Source organism: Lepus europaeus, chromosome 12 (genome assembly GCF_033115175.1).
Source record: "Lepus europaeus isolate LE1 chromosome 12, mLepTim1.pri, whole genome shotgun sequence".
NCBI lineage: Eukaryota > Metazoa > Chordata > Mammalia > Lagomorpha > Leporidae > Lepus > Lepus europaeus.
Window position 1 is genome coordinate 70795558 of NC_084838.1, and position 20356 is coordinate 70815913.

Below are 20356 nucleotides of genomic sequence, written 5' to 3' on the forward strand. Positions count from 1 at the left end.
AATGTAGTAATCATGATTCATGCTTATGGAATGCTTCATATGGGTAAGACATCATGCACTGTTGTTTTCCCTGTTTCCAGAGAACTTTATGCTTTGTCTGAAGTTCCCAGCAGTGGTTCTAGGATTTGGAAGCAAGAGGTTTCACTCCAGAGTCTATACCTTGAAGTGGTGTTGTGTGTTCCCCTCCCACCTCACCCCAAACTCTCTTCCTTTTTACAGATTCCATTCTGCTTGCCTCCATAACTATCGGGGATTCCGAGTTCCAGCCTTATGCCTTCCCATGTGATCCCTGAGCAGTCTCAAACAGTATACTTACCAATATCCCTTGCTCTGGTTCCTTTTCCAAGCTCTCCTTTTCAGTTGTCTCTGTTTAGTTCCGACTGGCTGTCTGCACAGCAACCTCATACTCAACGTGTTCAGAACAGTGTGGCACCTTGGGCATCAGCCTGGAGGAGAGAGGTTTTAGAGGCCTTTCTGGTTCTGCTGCAGTGACATTCTAGGTGTAGTACTGTGTCAGAATACACAAGTCTGCATGTTAAAAGCTGTATTTGATAGCATTTAACTATAAACAAATAAATTAGGCAGCTTTCTTTTCCCCTATGGAAAAGAATGTGGTTTGAAAAAGGGAAGGTTTTTTTTTTTTTCATCATGCTTTACATATTTAAGGCAGTGTTTACATCAAAATGATATTGGACATGGCCCATTTACCATGTTTGAGGGGCCCTGCAGCCTCCATTCTCCTGCACTGATAAAACCTCAAAGGCAGGGATACATTAGAACCCCTTGCAGCACCTATGAAACACAGCCTGTGTGGGTTTTGACAAGTTCCAGTAACCTTGCGTACCAAACCAGAGTGCAATACCCTGAAAAGGAAACCAAGAACAAAATTCAGAATTAATCTCTTTACTCCTCTTCACTACTCCTAGTCTCCAGCTGCTCTGCTATCTTTGGTTTAAACAGTGCTATTTTTGTCAAGATTAAGCATCTTTTTGTTTCTTTTAAGTCTGGTCTTTGCTTTGCTTGGAAGTGTTCATCTGGGCTTTACTCCCTTCCTCCCTGATCCATGAATTTTTGTTCTCAAATCAGCTTCTTTTTCTTCCCAATATTGTTTGTTCCTTGCTTATAGGATATTCTTTGCCATCTAATTTTAGATCATACACAGTGCCCTCTGAGCAGCCTCTCCTTTGCAGGGATAGAAGCCATGGTTAAGATGTCACTTCCTATAAATCGGTTTTGGGGAAGATGAAGGCAGCTGTGGGTCGGGGAGAGGGGAGCAGGAACTCAGGAAGTCTGACCTTTTCAAAGTCGGCTTAATCCTCCCTCTTATCCCTGCGGTCTCTGAGCACGCTGTGGAGGGTGGATGGACCCTCTTTAACGTGGAGGAATGAGCTTCTGCATTGTTCGCCTTTGTCCCAACAACAAAAGCTCTGGAAAATTCCAATTAATTAGCAAGCCTTGGGCTAATGAAATCAAACTGAAAGAGAAATGCACTAAGCTTTCAGAGAGGCACCATCATGTGAGGACAATGCTGATTTCAAATATTTGGGGCTGTTTGTATAATTTTCCCAGGACCTGCCTTCCTGAGACTCATAGAGATAAGAGGAGAGAGGCAAGAGCAAGGATTTGCCGGAGTCAGGATGTAAGAAGCTTGTTGGCTTTTTAAGGACACTAAATGATCCACTGTCATTGAAAGAAGCCGGTCAAATGTGGGCTCACATACTCAGGGAAATTAAACCCAGACTATAGAGCTTTGCACATTTTGTGTTTAGAGCAAGAACTGGATGAGCACAAAGTAGATTGATATGAAGGGCCAGGAAATCACGCTACATTGTCTCTTTGAATGTGGACTTGCAGTCAGTGCGGCACAGGAAATGTATGGTGATGACAGCCAATAAAGCCATTCATTTGGAACCTTTATACTGTATATTCTATGTTAATAATAGTAATAAAATTCCTATCATAACACCAATACCACCGACTCACATATATTGAGTATTTATGGTACACTAGGCACTATTCTGTGCGCGTTTAATTTTCTTAACAGTCTTATGAGATACTACATGTTACATGACTGCTGTTTTTGTTACCTCCACTTCATAGTTCAGAATTTTGAGGCTATGCCATTAAGTGACCAGTTCATGTACGTAAGTGACAGTCCTAGATTTGAATCCATGCAATCTAATTTCTGTGTCCATATTCCACATTGCTATACCACCCTGCCTGTAAATATGATCTTACTACCACAGGCAGAAATAGCACTGGAGGCCAGGTTAGATGTTGCTGGGCTGAACTAGGGGCACATGAATCTGAGGTCCTATTTTCTGCCTATTCACAAGTTATTTCCATGAACCTGGACAAATCACTCACCTCTATTTCTAGCCTTTAGCTTGTTCAGCCTTAAAATAAAATTGTCATGTTAGATGATATCCGAGTTATCTTCCAGTTCCAATATTCTGTAGATTGAGAAAATGATGAGTTCCAGATATAGGGTAAATGAAATGGTCACTTTTATTTTATTTTAAGGTTTTATTTATTTAAAAGGCAGAGTGAGAGAGAAGAGTAGGAGAGACAGAGAGAGAGAGAGAGATTTTCCAACTCCTGGTTAAGTCTCAAAATGGCTGCAATGGCCAGGGCTGGGCCAGGCCGAAGCCAGGAGCTAGGAGCTTTTTCCAGGTCTCCTATGTGGGTGCATGGGCCCAAGTACTTTGATCATTTTCCACAATATTCCCAGACTCATTAATAGGGAGCTGGATCAGAAGTGGAGCAGCCAGGACACGAACTGGCACCCATGTGGGATGCCGGCATTGCAGGCAATGGTTTAACCCACTGCACTACAATGCTGGCCCCAAAAAGGTCATTTGTAAAGAAGTGTATTGGGGTGTGTGTGTGTGTGTGTGTGTGTGGCAGCGGTTTTATATCCAGGCAGATCTATGTTCAAATGCTACCTCTTCTGTATGACTTAGAGCTGATTGCTTTGTCTCTTTGTACTTTAATTGCTTCCTTTTTCTGATGGAGGTCATGTTGTTATGTATCCTTAGCATGATGCTCAAGCATTGTTGATACTTCTCGTTATCTTCACGTAGATGGAATAAGAGTTGGGTAGAGGGTACCCTACTTAGGAAACTGCATTGAGAGAAGAGATTAGTTCAACCAAAAGGAACATTTTCTTGAAAAAGTGGCTAGACTGCTGTATTTACATGGTTGAATTGCTTGGTGATTCATCTTATAGGTGAGAATAATTCAGTCCTAAAACCATTAAGCTGCTGGCAGATTTTCTGTGTGGCTTCTTCATTGAACTATGTCATCTTCCTGTCATTGTTTCTCCTTGGGCAATTATTTTGTCTGCAAATGATCTTCAGATTCCTTGGAAAAGGCAGTAGTTGAGGAAGGATGCTGGCTTAGCAGTCATACTGGATGCAGTAGTGTCCTTCAAAAATTCATGCCCCGCTGGAACCTGAAAACAAGTTAGTTTTTGGGTATAGGGTTTTTGTAGATGCAATCACGTTTAAAGATGAGGTCATACTGTGATAGGGCTGGATCTAATCCAATGACTGCTATCCTTATTAAAAATGGGAAGTTGGACATAGAGACAAGAATAATATACGGACACAGACAACACACAAAGAGAACACCATGTAATGGCAGAGAAAGAAATTGGAGAGGTATATCTACAAGCCAAGAGATTCCCAGGATTGCTAGCAACCTCCAAAAGCAAAGGAGACAAGAAAAAACCCTGTCCTGTAATCTAGCCAGAGAGTGTGCCTATGCCAGCACCTTGTACTTTCATTTCCAGGACTCTGAGAGAATACAATTCTGCTGTTCAAAGACACCCAGTTTGTGGTACTTTTGTTATGGAGGCCATAGGAAACGAATATAACAGGTAAGCTGTGTGTTTGTAAATCATAATACTTGGGGCTGTCTGAGAGAGAGAGCAGAGTAGTCATTGACTAAGGGAGAAGAGAAAATATAATGCCTCCCCACAAGGGTATTTTTGAAGCTGTTTATCATTGCCATGGTTCCTCTTCCTTGTCAAAGAAGTTTTCTTTTTATTTTAAAGATTGATTTATTTATTTGAAAGGCAGAGTTAGAGAGAATTGGGGGAGGACTTCCATCCGCTGGTTCAATACCCAAATGGCCACAATGGTTGGAGCTAGGCTGATCTGGAGCCAGGAGCCCAGAGCTTCTTCTGGGTCTCCCACGTGGGTGCAGAAGCCCAAGAACTTGGGCCATCTTTTGCTGCTTTCCCAGGCTATTAGCAGGATCGGAAGTGGAGCAGCTGAGACTTGAACTGGCACCCTTATGGGATGCTGGTGCCTCAGGCAGCGGATTTACCCACTATGCCACAGTACCGGTCCCCAGAGCAGTTTTCACTCATATTGTCCAGGGTTAGAACCATTGTTGTGGAAAGGCCAAGACACAGAGCTGGATGAAAATTGGGTTTAGAGTAGACTAAAATTTTTTAAAATTTGACTTTCATATTCAATGCAGTAATTATCAATGGAGATTTTCAGTATTGTCCACAGAGACTTCTAAGAGAGGTGTCACTACCTTGTTTACCAGTTGATTTAAACATTCTTTTGAGGTCATCTCATGCTTCCTGAAATTAGAAAGGAGGTAATATATCTGAAACACTAACTTGGCTACAGAATAGACTGGAAAGTACAGAGTTCCTTGGAATGAGATGATTACTTCTAATTTGGGGATACATCTTGAAGTTGTAGTAAGAAAAATAAATCTTAGTTACCTAAAAGGCAAGAACTTTGCAGAAAACAACATGCTATTAAGACAAAAACCGTCAAACAGGCTTGGGCTGTGTGGACTCAGTTCCAGAAAAGCTCAGAGTGAAGACAGCTCGTGAATTCTGTCAACAGGGAGTGAGGCCCATATCACATGTCACTTTGCTTTGTTTTTAACATGTGGCTCAAGCTGTGCCAGACCTGCTGCTGTGTGGGAGATGTACTTTCTGACAAAATAAGGCATTTTCCTGGCATCAGGCCCCTTTGGAATTTTTACTGGTGTGCATAAACCCAATGAGTTTGTGTTTCCCACACAAATTCAATGCAATCACACTTGGCTTTTGGGATTGATGGTGGTCTTGAGGGCTTGCCAATGTGGTAAGTTTCTTATCACCACTACAGGTTGTTTGGAAGAAGTGAAACCAGGTGTTCATTCATCCTTTATTTAAAACTTGCTTCCCATCTACCATACCTCTTATGAAGAAGAAACAGAGGAGGCAAGATCGTAGACCAGCTTTGGAAGGACTGAAAGCATTTTGTTGAGTGTAAATGGAAGCCATTCTAGGAGACCATCTCCTTCTCCTCTTTCCCCTCATCCATCATGATGATAAAGTTCATTGCTAAAGTTCATATATATTATTGTGTGTTCAAGGAAATGATGCTGATGACAATGATAGCATAAATATCAGTGTTCATTCTTGGTTGTCCATTATTGGTTGAGTTCAAGTACTTTGCAAATAAACAAACTCTTAGGATATGAGCAACTCTGATATCTTTTTTGCAACCCTGTTGGCTTGTCCTGCAAATTCCTGGTTCCCCCCCCCCCCCACTCTGCAATGTATTTCACCATTTGTTACAAGAGGGATCAGTGAAGGCACACCGACCCCCAAGCACAAATAAATTGTCTCTGTTATAAAAATAACTTCAAGTTCCTTCTCCAGCATTGAGAAGCCATGGCGTGTTTTCTTTATACAGAGAGAACAAAATATAATATTGAGAAAGGGGGTGAGAGAAGGCAGAGATTCTACAAAATAATAAAAGATCCCCAGTGTTTTATATATGATCCTGGGAGGTGGTTCCTTCAGTCCATTCGGCCTGCTTCATTGTGTATCAGAGATGCAGACTCAAGCAAGACTCAGGTCCTGTTCTCTAGGAGATTGAAGTCTAAAGTCCAGAGACTGGCAGGTCGTCTCCAGAGTCTCCTGGCACCATCCTCCTCCTCACCGAATGATCCCAGCTAGCCTGACTTCTTCCTTCCCCATCAGTCTGGTTCAGCCTTCGTGTCTGGGCTCGGTGTTTCCTCTTCATCCACCATGGCCTTCGCCCACACGCTGCTGCATGACTGCTTTTATCTCAGCAGTCTGCATCTCAGCCACGGGCCATCTCTTCTCCTGGCCGTCTCTCTGCTCAGTCCAGAGTCACCCCCTCCCCCCAACATATGAGCCTCTGTGCTATGCACTGTTTCGTTTCTTTCGTGGCACTTGTTCTTGGATGAAATGATCTTGTTCCTTTATCCATTCACTTGTGTCACTGTCTACATTTTCACTCCTAAAATACAAACCATTGTACCCTCAGCAGTGCATTTTTGTGGAATGAATGCATCAGTGAATGAATGTATAGTACATTACAATTCATTCTGTAATGAAAGTGTTAACTACAAGCTGTAGGAAAATGAGAAAAAGAGTGACAATGTGTGTGTCTAAGTAAGCGGGTAGTATTTTCACAGAAAAGATGTGTGAGCTGGACCTGGAAGGCAGAGACAGTGTGACAGAAGGTGCTGCTTCTGCTTAGGTAGATGAAGCTTTTGCTTTGTGATCTTGACCCCCACTGCCTGATCCACTTCCTCCTGGCATTCAGTGACAGCCCAGATAATTTACTGATAGGCCCAGTAACTGTGAACTCTGCCCTTTTTTGCACACAAGCATCAGGGAAAAGAGGAACATATGTTTACCGAAAACTTCTCCTTCATGTTACAGAAAGTTGCTAAAAGCTTGTCTTCCCAATAAAGATAAACTTGGAATTGATGTAATGGAGAAAAGGAGCTTATGAAACCTAAGTAGGCATTCTTGACGAAATAAAAATAGAAGCTTAAAAGACGCATCATTTTTGGAAAGGAAAAAAAATACATTTTTCCCCTACTGTAAGAAAATATGTGTGGATGAGGCATGTGTGTTAAACCATAGAATAAAATTTGCATATTACTTTAGGGCAACCTTGGCAATTCATTTTTGTCAGTCCTGATAGACATGCTGGCAATATACATACCCGAGATGATCGCTTGAAGAGACAATTGTATTTTTACTAAAAAGGTTTTTTGAGGATACAATTTATTGATATTTAATGAAGCATGAAGTTTCTAAACGAAGCCTGAAAGCAATAGCTAAGCTAATTAACTTCACATAAAAGCTCCCAGAATACGTATGTGCTATGGGTTGCGTGCTTATCAATCGTGCCTGCTTACACTGACATCTAGGGTAACGTGCTCCTCTTGTATGCCTTGTGGAAGCAACACCGAATGCCGCTGTAATGCATGCATTAAAGGAGGAAATAACCACTTAGATTTCCTGCAAATGAGGATGGGGTATTTAAGTCAAGCTCTGCAGGGATTTACAGGTTATAATTTAGCAGAGTTAAGATAAGTAATAACAACACGTTATTTCCACACACTTGATTTGAGTCTCTATCTATGCTGTTTCATTGAATGATAAACCATCCCCTGGTTCTAAAAATGTGCATCTTCCTCCCTCTTCTTGTTCTCCCAAAGAGAGGCCAATGATGCTAAATAACATGAGATGAACATTTCATTGTGCAGCAGGGATTTGTGTGGGCTTTTTCCCACTGCATGTGAGAACATGCCCCATTGAGAGCTCTGAGAATTTTCAAAAGCAGGCAAAGCCAGTCCTGCTTTGGCAGTCATTTCGAAGTCACTCCAGTTTGGAGGCAGAGGGCTTGCCCTGACAAAGCTGTTCTCATTGACCTTTATCAATGGCCATCTTCCTTTTCAGACAGCGTTTCATTCCCTTAACTACAGGTCCTCAGGCTCTGTCCCCTTGCAATAGAGTCCAGATGTCAAAGAGCAATGGGTAATTCCTGCACGTACTTTTCTGAAAATCATATGATACAGAACACAGGAGTCTGACCAATTAAGACCTGTATTGCTGATAGAGCAGCAGGTACTGTGATTCACATTAGCCTGTGTAGTGTTCCTCAAACTTGGATGTGCATCAGTAGCTGTCATAAAGCCCACAAAAATGCCAGTGCGCTGGCCCCAGCATCTGTGATCTAATTCAGCAGGTCTAGCGTGGAGCCTGAGAACTTCAATTTCTAGCAGGTGTTCTGGTGATGCCAATGCTTTTGGTCCAGGCACGGTGCTTCCAGGCCATTGTCTAACATGGATGGGCAAGAATGCTTTCCAGGGACCCTGGGAAGGATGTAGTTTGTTTCAGATACTTCCTAGCTCACAACCTAAAACCTTTTCTTCCTTAAAAGATGTCTCTGTTCTTTCTCTAAGATATCAGATAAGGCCATGAAACTTATTCACACTTAGGTATAATGACCTTGGGCAACTTTGGGGCTATACTTAACAATGGCATGTACGTTTTAATGGTAAAATTAAAGGAATGGAATTTGAAAGAAAACATTTCAAATACCTACCAGTTAGTGGAACATAAAATCCAGGTTTGAACTCACCACTCAGACCAGACAGTCTACTTATCCATGAAGCACCTCTGCCTCAGTAACCTCTCACCTGACCCCCCCACCCCCACCCTGCTTTGTTTCTAAGTTTTCTCTCTAATATAGGGCCTGGTAAACAGGAAGCACCTGGTAAGAATGTATGGATTGGATGAAGGGATGGACAGGTGGGTATGTACCAGGGACAAAAATGGTTACAGCTCATTTGAGTGCTTCTTGTTCTTGATCACTAAGCAACAATTTAGTATTGCCCTTAAAATAAAGACGCCTTATGGTTCTTTAGGGTACCTACCCCACCACACCCCAATTTGCATTTTAGGGAGTGTAATAAGCTAGTTAGGAAGCAATCCGGGAATGGGAATAGAGGAAAGTGTGTTGGAAGGGGTTCAAACTGAAGAAGAGAGAGAAGAGAGGAAGGAGGGAGGGAAGAACCTTACTTCTATGGGGATATTGGGGAGGGAGAAAAAGTGAAGGAAGGCTTCAGGATTGCTCAGCTGGGAGTTGTCAATCAAGGAGTGGCAGAGAGTGACAGAAATGAGGTGATTTTTTTTCATCTGTTCTGGGACTCAAGTTTTGAACGTACTGCTTACTACATCTGAAACTGGGATGAGGAGTCCTGGGATTAGTTTGGGTTATAGATGATTAAACATGTTAGCAGATACCAGATAATATGAAGATACTTCAAAAAGTTGGTAGAAAATGGAATTAAAAGATAAATTTATTTTAGTGCCCAAAATCCAAGCATATTTATATGTTCTCAATGTAACAGGATAATGAGTAGCAGTAGCATGCAATAATATGATGCTTATGCTTGTTCATAGGAGCTTGTTAAGCAGTGTTTTTTAAAGTTGGGGGGCCCCAAACTGCAGCATCAGCATCATCTGGGAAAATATCAGAAATGCAGATTCTTGGGTTGCACCCCACCCCCTGAATCGAAACCCTGGAGTGGACCAGCAGTTCACGTTTCTGCAGTCTCTTCTAGGGAATACTGGTGCATGCCAGAGTTTGAGAACCAAGAGACCAGGGAATTGCTATACTCAACGGTTCCTCCATTTAAAGGAGCAATAGGAGCTGCCCATGACCAGGACCCTCTGAAATTCAGGGTGGATTTTGGTTTAAACATTACAGGTGGCTGATATTGTCCTGTGTGTGAGTACACTTTTTTCCCCTAAATATTTCATCACTTGAAAGGCCTATGAAGACAAAGATTTTGAGCTCAACAAAGAAAACAAATGGGCTCAATATCAGAAGGGGAAAAAGAGAAGTTTATAAAGCGGTCACATTGAACAACTGTACATGAATCTAGGCCGTGGCCAGGTCATGAGCCTGGGAAAGTGGCTTGGTTGCCGAGCAAATGGGCCGTGTCATGGGTCAGTGGCTCCAGGTTTAGTCAGCCGCTGATGTCACTGGGAGCGCAATCATGCTTGTTCTCCTGTTTTGTAACTCACTTTTTTTTTAAAAAGTTTTTGCAGTATGTTAGTAACGTGTCCTTTTTAGTTTTTTGCCCATCAGTATCAGTATTTTTTCTTTAAATAGTCTGTTTTCTAAGTACACAGATTACTTATATAGGTTCACTGAAGAAAAAAATCATAAACACAAAAAACAAAGAATAAAATAAAGTCATATACCATATTTCGCTGATACTGACATATCAATTTTTAATATTTTAGGTGACAAATATATAAGTGTACTTATCTTGTGATTCTACTCTGAATTAAGTTTTATATTTTCTTTTTCCATATTTTCTTTTGTTAAGAATTTTGCCCAGTGTAGTTTCATAGTCTTTGAAGATATTTCTAAATATAGCAGAGGTTTTGTTTTTTTTAAAAAGATTTTATTTACTTATTTATTGATTTATTTGAAAGGCAGAGGGGCAGAGAGGGACAGAGAGGGAGAGACAGAAGAAGGGAGATCTTCCATCTGTCCACTGGTTCACTATGCAAATGACCTCTACAGTCAGACTGGCCCAGGCCAAAACCAGGAGCCAGGAGCTTCTTCCTGGTCTCTGACACTGGCAGAGACCCAAGTACATGGGCTATCATCTGCTTTCCCAGGTGCATTAGCAGGGAGCTGACTCAGAAGTGGAATAGCCAGGATGCGACCATTGCTCTGATACGGGATGCCTGCATCGCAAGTGGCAACTTAACCCACTGCATCAAAGTGCTGTCCCCAGCAGAAATTTTTATGTGTGAAAACAACACTGTAGGTTCTTAATCAGATTTTGTTTTTTTAATTAAAATTGTGTTTTCATAAATCTTTAAAACATTGTGGTCTAGACCTCTAATATCTCCTTAGTGTGCATTATTGCATCAGATGACAATTTTAAATACCCTTGTCACATTACCAAATTGCTTCCTCCAAATTCTGTGTTACATAATTACCCTCTCAACTCAACCTAGTGGCAGAATATTGAGTTTCTATTTTATATCTCATCTATTGGATTCTTCTTTTGTAAACTGTATGTGCTTTGCTTCCCACCCTCTCCCATGCCAGGAATATTTGCATTTTTTTATTGGTTTATAAGGCCTTTCACGTATTAAGTCTTTTAACTCTCTGTTACATAAAGTGCTAGTCTTTTGTTTGTTCTCTCAGTGTAAAGTGCTTTTTGACCTAAAATGTTTTTGTAGTTATATCTGTGTATCTTTGTCACCTGCATTCTAAAATTAAACAATTCAAATGTGTTTTCTTTTAGTTGTTTTGGACTTTGTTTTTAATATTCTGTTCCTTGTTTCTCTGTGGTATATATGGCTGATTGTATTTTCCAGTGGTGACTGATACCCTAGCTCCCATCCCATGTGCTCTGACTTTGCCATTCCCTTGTCAAGAGGCGGAGTCTCGTTTCCAGTCCCAAGCGTGGTTTGGTCAGTATTGCCTTGCAGAAATGATGCTGTGCTTCCTTAGCTGGTCCGAAAGCCATGTCCTCCTTCCGTCTCTTGGAAGGCAGCCGTCATGCTGGGAGAAGCCCAGGCTGTGTGCAAAGACAGCCTCAGCTGAGTCCCTAGCTCCCAGCTGGCGTCAGCCCTAACACGTGAGAGATCCTGTGTGAAGTATGTCCTGTTGAGCCCCGTCCATTCCTGGAAGCACAAAGGAGAGTAAGTAGTTGTTTTCAGGATGCTGAGTGTGGGGTGATTTGCAGTGTAGCAGTAGATACTCAGGACATATGGAACGTGAATAAGGACTTAGCTTTCATTACCTCCAAATTATAATGAAGGGTTGCCCCACAACCCATTCATCGACTTCCTTTCCCCCCCACTCACTGCTGATGCCCTCAGGTGCTGATTTTCACTGTATATAAGAAGTCGTGATCTTACGCCCTGTTCTGTTTCTTTGTTCTTTGTTTTCCTTCCATGTCCTACAGTTTTTATTTTCAAAGCTTTATAATATGTTTTCTTTTTCAAGGCCTTTGATGTTTGTACAAGTTTATTCTTTCAGGTAGACTTTAGAATCTCATTATCAAGGTAGTGGATGAGGAAAGATCCCTCAGGATCTTGCAAGAGAATCATTGATTCTCTTATCTGAGTGGTGTTGTCCCCTTTGGCAGTGTCTAGACCGAGTTTAGTTTTGATTATCACAGCTACAGGTGCTGCTGGCATCTGGTGGGCAGAGGCTAGAGATGCTGTTCAACATCTTAAAGCACACAGAGCACCCTGCCACACACACACACACACACACAATGAAGAATTATGGGGTATAAAATGTCCGTGGTACACAGAGAAATGCATTGAACTTACAAGACGGGTTGAAAAAAATCAACATACTAGATATATTTAGTTGTTGTTTTTTTTTTTACAAAGTAATGTGCGCATAGAATGGTATGTCAAAAGATTAATAGGAAAATGAAATTATATATAAGTTCAGTTTGGTGCAAAATTATTTGAAATCTATATATACTGTTTCGTAATAGGCATTTCCATAAACTTGTTGAAGTCTCCTCATATGTATGGGTATTAAAAATTTTTTGCAGTAAAATAAACTTATTTTTAATTCCATTTTCCTCATATCTTTATTCATGTATCCAGCAAAGAATATAGTTTTCTTTTTTAAAATAAATTTATCTTTTAATTATACTTTCAATAAACTTTTTTTTAAAGATTTATTTATGTATTTGGAAGGCCAAGTTTCAGAGAGGCAGAGGCAGAGAGAGAGGTCTTCCATCCACTGGTTCACTCCCCAATTGGCCACAATGGCCAGAGCTGCACTGATCCAAAGCCAGGAGCCAGGATCCGCCTCTGGGTCTCTTACATGGGTGCAGGGGCCCAACGATTTGGACCATCTTCCACTGCTTTCTCAGGCAATAGCAGAGAGCTGGATGGGAAGTGGAGTAGCCGGTACTCGAACTGGGCCCCATATGGGATGCTGGCACTGCAGGCGGCAGCTTTACCCTCTACACCACAGTGCCACCCCCAAGAATGTAATTTTCTTCATAGTATGTACTCTTCTAAGGAATTTTTAATTAAAATTTTTTTCATTAAATTTTGAAATTCATAATTGGTATTAAATAGGAAACTTATTGCTTTTGTCGTATTTATAGTGTCTTATCACCTTATTCCCCTGTAGTAATTTTAGCACACTCTGTTGAAATATGTAGTTAGATAAAATTTTTGATTTAAAAATCATGTTAATTCTTAATTTTATTTATTTGAAAGGCAGAGGGAGAGAAAGAGGGAGAGATAGGAGAGAGGTATCTTATTCACTGATTCACTCTGCAAATGCCTGCAATATCTAGGGTTGGGCCAGGCTGAAGCCAGAATCCTGGATCTCAGTCTGAATCTCCCATGTGGATGACAGGAACCCACATATCTGATCCATCACCTGCTGCCCCCCAGATGTGCATTCACACAAAGTAGAATCATCAGCAGAGCTGGGACTAGAGCCCACTCACTGTGATATGGGATGTGGATGTCCCAAACAACATTTTAACTGCCACACCAAACTCCTGCTCCATGTAGATAGAAATTTTGACATTTAATTTGATAAATAAGAAAAGGGAGGAGGGATAAACCAGATGTTTACATAGGAAGTGTTTGAGCTTAAAAGGATTTAAGAGATTATCTACTCCCTAACCTTCATTGCAGTAGATGATAAATCTGGTACCTAGAGAAGGTAATTTGCCTGTCTTTTGTCACATGGATAATGTTAGAGCAAATAATTGAAAGCAGCACAAAAATATAGCTTTTAGATTAGGGAGGTAAACAAGTCCTAATTTATATAAAATTGTAAGCCTTGACTTTATGTTGAAGGCCTTTGTACTGTTACAGAGTTGGAGATGCCCTTACACCTCTTCTCTTCCATCCCCTCCCCTTCCATTCCATGTCTGCTTCACAAAGTGTTCCCAGTCCCCTTTGACTTGTGGAAAATTCTTCCTGTGGTAGCATCTGCTTTCTTGAGGCTCACACATCCCTCATGGTTGAGTGGCGTTGGAGGAAGCAAAACTCTCACTAGCTGTTGAGTGCCAACTAATAGGGGTTTGAATGCGATGAGGGAAAATCATGTTACTTACTTGCTGGACTATGTGAGATAGGAGGCCCGGGGACGATCTGAGATTCTGATTTGTTGATACAAGACCCATCTGAACCATGCATCCTATAAACAGTTATTGAACAGCATTGAATTTATATGACACTTTGATATTTTCTTTTTTTTTTTTTTTTAAGGTCTAGAGGTAAGATTCAGCCCAAGGAGGACTGAGAGTCTTAACCCTAAGGGCCCCTCTTTCTCTCACCTTCCGAAAGTTGTCTTTCCTGAGTGTTTTCAGCCGGAGTTCCTCTATGCGGAGGGGGTACTAGCAGGTATAAATGGGAACAGATGATTATTACGCTTCATTACCAGGCGAGATCCCTGTGCCACAGGGACTCTATCCAAACTCATTGCGATGATGAAGAGCCCTCTCATTATTTCAGACTCCTGAAGGCAGCATTTTTCTTTAGAAAACCATGACAAAGAAAGTAAGGCCACAATGCAACGGAATTCCCTTAGTTCCTAACTGCTAATTGGACAATTGTTCTGCAATTATTATTATGCCAGCAAATAATAGCCTTCTAGCTTCACTTGCTGCTTGTAAACTTTCCTTCAGATGCGAATCTTTGTAAAGAATTATGCTGTCAAGTTTGATTGCTGAAATTAGACTGCTTTCTTCCTTTTCTTTAGCAAGGTGCTTGATGTTCCTAAGTAGCCTGTGCTTTGCATTTACATCTGCAGATGAATAAGCAGGCCTGGGTTCTACCAAATCTATGGTTCAGTCATATCTACTAAACCTAAGATTTAAGGAAATAGGCACCTTTCTTTTAAGATGCTGAAGTTAAGCAATCTCGTTTCTCATTTCTTTGGAAAATTCATACGTTTTGTCTGATCTGGGGGAGTGATGGCTTTTGTATCCTCTGAGCTCAAAGACAAAGGGAAGAGAGAAATCTTTCTGGGGGCATTTTCAGATACAATTTGTAGACTGAAATAAAATTTCTCTTCAAGCCCAGTTGTAGAGTAGGGGTCCCTGTGTCCCTTCCCGTGCCCAACCCCTCCTCTGTGCTCACCTTTTTCTCTGCCAGTTCCTCCTCGCTTCATAAATGCCATTGTTTAAAACCCGTGGCTTCCCATGCAGAGGGTTCTACAGTCTGTTGTCTATTTTGAAAGGGAAAGACGTTTTTTAACTGCCTCAGAGATATTTGCAGATTTAAGCATCATTTAAATGACAGCCCAAAAGGTAGGATACAATGGAATGTGGGTTTGGTTGGGTGCGTCAGTGCTTGGAGTAGCTGTGTGTCTGGGGGAAAGTCAGTTTTCCTCTCTGCATCAGAAGCAGAGCAGGTGGGATTTGAACTGGTGCTCCAGTATGGGATGCTGGTGTTGCAGGTGGCGGCTTAACCCTCTGTGCCACAATGCTGCCTCACCATGATATCTAATATTCCTTCTAGCCATAGCCGTTTATGAATTCAAAGTATGGTGGGAGCAGGGACACGTGTTTTTTGTATGAGGGATGCCTGTGAATGTTTTCATCATCTGCTCTGGTTTGAAGGTAGTCTTGTAGATTATGAGAGATGAAAGGTTTACAGATGTGAGCTACAGGTGGAAAAAGGCATTAACATTTATTGAGCATCTGGTTTGCATCAGGTCAGGTGCTAGATAGTTTCCTTTCTGATCTCACTGTCCCAGTTCAAGTGATTTGGCCAGGTTCATATAGATACAGAATCACAGACCTGATTTGGCCTCCTGGCCTTGAGATCTTGCTCTGATGTAGACTCCTCTTGCCTCCATAACACTGACCTTGCTCACCCATACATCCAAATTTATCTCCCCTTATTTCAATATTTTTATTGGATAGTGAAAGCAGGAACAGCTGTTTGTCTGGACTGTCAATGGCTGGTGAGATTATGCTTTTAGGACAATGCAGATTTGTAAGATGAAAGCTTGAGCTAGTGAGGCACAGCTTTAGAAAAGACCCCTTTTAGGTTTATTTGTATCATTATAGCATTGCTTTTTAGTAGAGAGGGGCCCTAAGAAATGTGGGATCTGCATTGAAGATGAATCCTGCAAGGTGTCAAGTATGTGCATCTTATTGTACCATATACATTGCACTGTTTTTGTGTTCATCTGTGTTTGTATGCATGTGTGTGTGTTTACATGGGCACATGTTCTGACATTCCTAACATATATCCTGATAATTGTGTGCCCTCGAGCCTGTTGAATAAGTTATAAAAGTATGAATCCTTTCTATTATTAGTAAGATTGATGCAGGTGAGCTTTTTCATAACTTGTGCCTAAATATCACCACCACCATGTCTATGTTCCAACAGCTTTTTAAATTTATTTTGCCAGGCATCATTTTATGCTTTGATTCTCAGTTCTCTGTTTCACTTGCTGTACCCCAAGCACTTGGTTGAATGAGTGAATGAGCAATTGATGTTACGCCCCCAAGTTCCTGAAAGTAAGAAGGGTCCTAGTAAAGACATATAACCACTACTAAAAGGGTTAGATGAGCATCTTCTGTTTGTGGTTGCAGGCCCAATACCACTGAGGATGCTGACATAGAATAAAACAAGGTGTGATTCCTGAGCGTGGCCTGTATATGGAAGCCAAGATGTTGGAGACTCAGAAAGAGTGTTTGTTTCAGTTTTGGGAGAGGAATGGGTTTTCAGTTGTCCTTGGATTCTCTCCATTTAGGACCATTTGTCCAGTCATGTGAAGAGTGCTATTAAAAGTCTGTGAGCTCATAGATAGCATGTGCATTCTTTGGGTTAGACTACCTGGGTTTGAAGCCGCATTCTTTGAAGTTGCTTTGTTTTCTGAACTTAAATCTCCGCTATGAAATGGGATGGTAATAATCAGGGTTACATGAGCTGAGCGTGTTAATCTAGATACAGAACCAGGCAGCTGCCTCTGGCACCAAGTAAGCCTTCCATTAATGTTAGCTCTATATTATTATTGATCTACTGATTTATTTATGAGGGAGATAGAGAGTATTCCCGTTCTCGTATTCCCTCCTCAAATGCCTGCAGTGACTGGGGGACAGAAGCCAGGAGCTAGAAGATGTGAATGACAGCTACTTGAGCTATCACCACTGCTTTTCAGGGTCGACATAAGTGGGAAGCTGGAATCAGGAGCCAGAGCCTGGTATTGAACTCAGGCACTCTAACATGAGACCTGGGTGCCCTCAACTTGTGTCTCATCCATTAGACCAAATGCTTGCTCCTCATTTTATGTTTCCTGCCTAGATGAATTGTTATAGTAGCAGTAGTAGCAGTGGTTGTGATAGTCTCAGTTCTTGGAAAGGCAGTGTGATTACAAGTCAATAGCTCTGTGACCTCTGTGCTTGTTTGGGGGTGCTCATGAATAGCTAAGATGGGCAGAGAAGTGGCTTTGCTATACTCTTGTTTCCATGAGGGGCTTCATGGAACAGGTGACAAGTCACTTAGGCAAGGGCTGCATGAATATAGGGAGGAGCTGCATGTGCAATGATGGGGAGAGAGTTGAGTGGGAATGGCCAGGACAGCGAGAAAGAGGCAGCTCCCACCACACCACTCCACCTCCCGGGGCCTCTCAGCAATTTCCCTCTTTTATTTATTTATATTTCCCCTCATGTTAAATAATAAAGTCATATTCGCCCTCTAGCCTTTCCCTCAGCTTCCTATGGAAAGCGTCCCTACAAACACGGTACAGGTGTGCTGGGGGCTTTGCTTCTCCGAAGACATTGAATGAGGGTCTGCCTGCTGCGGGTGGCTGTGGCCTGGTGCTCTGTGGGTGAGGAGTAGGGTGGAAACAACCAGTTAACGGGAGAAAGGTAAACTGCAGGGACTTAAGGTGGAAGAAGGGGTTAGCAACACAAAAATATGCACAGTGCACACCAGCTGGGCATTGAGAGGAGGAATAAAGCGTGGCACAGTTGTAGGCAGGAATCTGGAAGGTTTGTTTCAAGTTGGCGTTGGCACTGGAGCTGGTCTGTGACCACGGGAGGATGGCGTCTGGGTGGAGGAGCGTTGCAAGTGGTGGCCAGAGACTGCAGGCTCCCAGAAAGGGGCTGTGGTGTGGTGCATTGGGGCTGGAGTGAAGCCTCCTGTGAAAGGGGAAAGGACACTGATGCAGCCAGATCTCATCCAGGATCGGCCATCACGAGAGTTCTCCTGAAGGTGGTTGTGCTATAATAAGAAAAAGGGAGGAAGGATTAAGAGCTGAAACATTCCTAGTGTTCAAGTTAAAAGTTAACTCCTTTGTGTAGTTAACGACTAACTTGCTCTATCCCATGCAAAAGGGAAAAAGGAGAAGGGAGAAATAGAATGCAGTGGTAACCAATTGGCTTCAAAAGAACAAGCCTGGTTTGCTTATGTGGTTGTGCATTTTCAACGTAATACACATGTGGCTTTTTTCAGAGATGAGCACGAACTTGAACAACAGTCTTAGACGCACCTCTGTGAATCCCCCCTGTGTCGTCTGCAGGGTTTGGAGCTATTTTTGAACACATTCCTAGTTTAGCCATTAGAAAATTATGGGTTTTATTTGTATAAACTCAGCAGCTAAAATAGCGCCTTTCCAGAAAGGTGAGGTGAGCTCATCGCCGTCTGCTGTGACCCAGGCAAGTTAATGACCTGCCCGGTATTGTTCACACCGGCCAGCCCTGGCTGCCTCCACCAGCCGAAGTTCCACTTGAAGGGAGACATTGTTTCTTAGGCTGCATTTGTCAGATGCTTTCCTCTCTGCATGCCAGCCTGTGCTGAATGTCCTAGCAGTCCCTGAATGTTCCTGCTGCCTGTAATTTATGAAACCACAGAGCAGGTAGCCCTGGAAATGTATACAAAGTACTCAGCACTCTGTGCAAGGCCCCCAGCGAAGAGCAGGAGGTAAACACCTCAATACTCACAGGTGTAACCTACGAGACCCTGCCTATGGAAGCCCCAGGGAGCCAGGACTTCTTACTCCTAACAATTTGCAGTGTCAGTGGCTGAGCAGCCTGGGGACATGAGTATTGTAAGCAGGAGGGGCATTTGCTGATGATTCTGATCATTTTTCCAGAAGAATGGTAATGTATGGAATGGAGGTACGTGGAGGAAGGGGATTAGGAATTGGAGAATTTGTACTTGGAGCAAGAAATTAAAACAGAGCACATGGTGGACTTGCAAAACTTTTAAAGATGTTTACCTGCATGATGTTCAGTTCATTTGGGTGAAGCAATGAGCGGCTGAAGGACGTTCATTGCAATGGGTTTAAGACTGTAAGTATCAGGAGCTAGGGCAGCATGGCTAGAAAACAAGAGACAGCTGGTGAAGTGCCTTTAATTAGGTATGAGATCTAAAGCCATCTCAGGGTGCTGTTGGGCAGAGAATCAAAAAGGAGGAAGGACTGCAGTGTGGTTTTATAAAGTCGAAGAGAATGCTGTTCAGATGGAGTGCCAAGGAAAATCCTGGGTGCATGTGTGTGGAAACATCACTGTGTACCCCCTAAAACTGCAAAACATCCTGGTATGTTGGGTCTGGCCTGTTTTAAATGAACAGCTCTGGCATTGTCTGTACCTTTTGCTGTGTTTGTCTAGAGGACTGTTCAATTTTTATTACCAGGCTAATCCTTGGATTAAAGATGTTTAGGTAGAAGAATAGGTGTCTTGAGGTGAAATTTCTTCAGGGTTCTGTCCTTCCTGGAGAAGAACTGAATTCGCTGTTAAGGGAATTGTCCCTGCAGTTGCCAGTGTAGACATTTGCTTGCCATGTACAGGTGACTTTGATAAGACTTTTATTCTTTTCAATCTTGCGTATTTGTGAGTGCATTCTTGGGAAGATTGCTGCTGGGTAGTGTTGCATGTCAGAGATGAGGGAAGTTTAGTTATTAACCCCACATGGAGGGTAAAGAGGGGCAGTAGGCAGCCTGTGGAATGAGGAAAGGGCCAGACTGAAACAGTTCCAAGAGGTATTTTTGTTGTTTATACTTGTTAATTATTAATATTAATTATTGATGAAAAACGGTTCTGACTCACATGCCGCACATTGTTTAGGAATAAATTATCACATTTCTTATCAGGAACTATAGTAGACATTCAACTATTTCAAGTAATCAATACTTATTAATTTAGTGAGTTGTTTCTCCCTTTTAATGGTGAAGACAAAAAGAGAAATCCATGACTTTCTGGCACGGAAGGAACTTGTTTTATGAAAGTCTATTTTCCCCTCAGCTTTAGGAGAGTTCTGGCATGAGGGGACTATGTTAAGAACTGAAAATTTGATCAAATTAAGTCAATAATTAAAACGTATCTTCAGAACAGAGTGCCTGTTTATGAAGGACATGTAGGGTTTTGTAGGCTCAGGTTGCTTACTTGGCTGAGTATTGTGTTTTGTCTCAGTTTGTCTATCCCTTTTCACACGTGTGCTCACTATGATCATCTTCGTTTTTGGAAATGAGCTTTGCAGGAGTTTCTCTATTTTGTACTTTATGATGTAGATTTAAGTGACATC

The 20356-nt window shown here is 41.9% G+C and overlaps 1 protein-coding gene across 5 annotated transcripts in view; it reads left to right on the plus strand.

Annotated features, from left to right (window-relative positions):
- The window catches only part of GLIS3 (GLIS family zinc finger 3), a 483088-nt gene that overhangs the window by 105948 nt on the left and 356784 nt on the right, over positions 1–20356 (plus strand). The gene's annotated exons all lie outside the window — the stretch shown is intronic.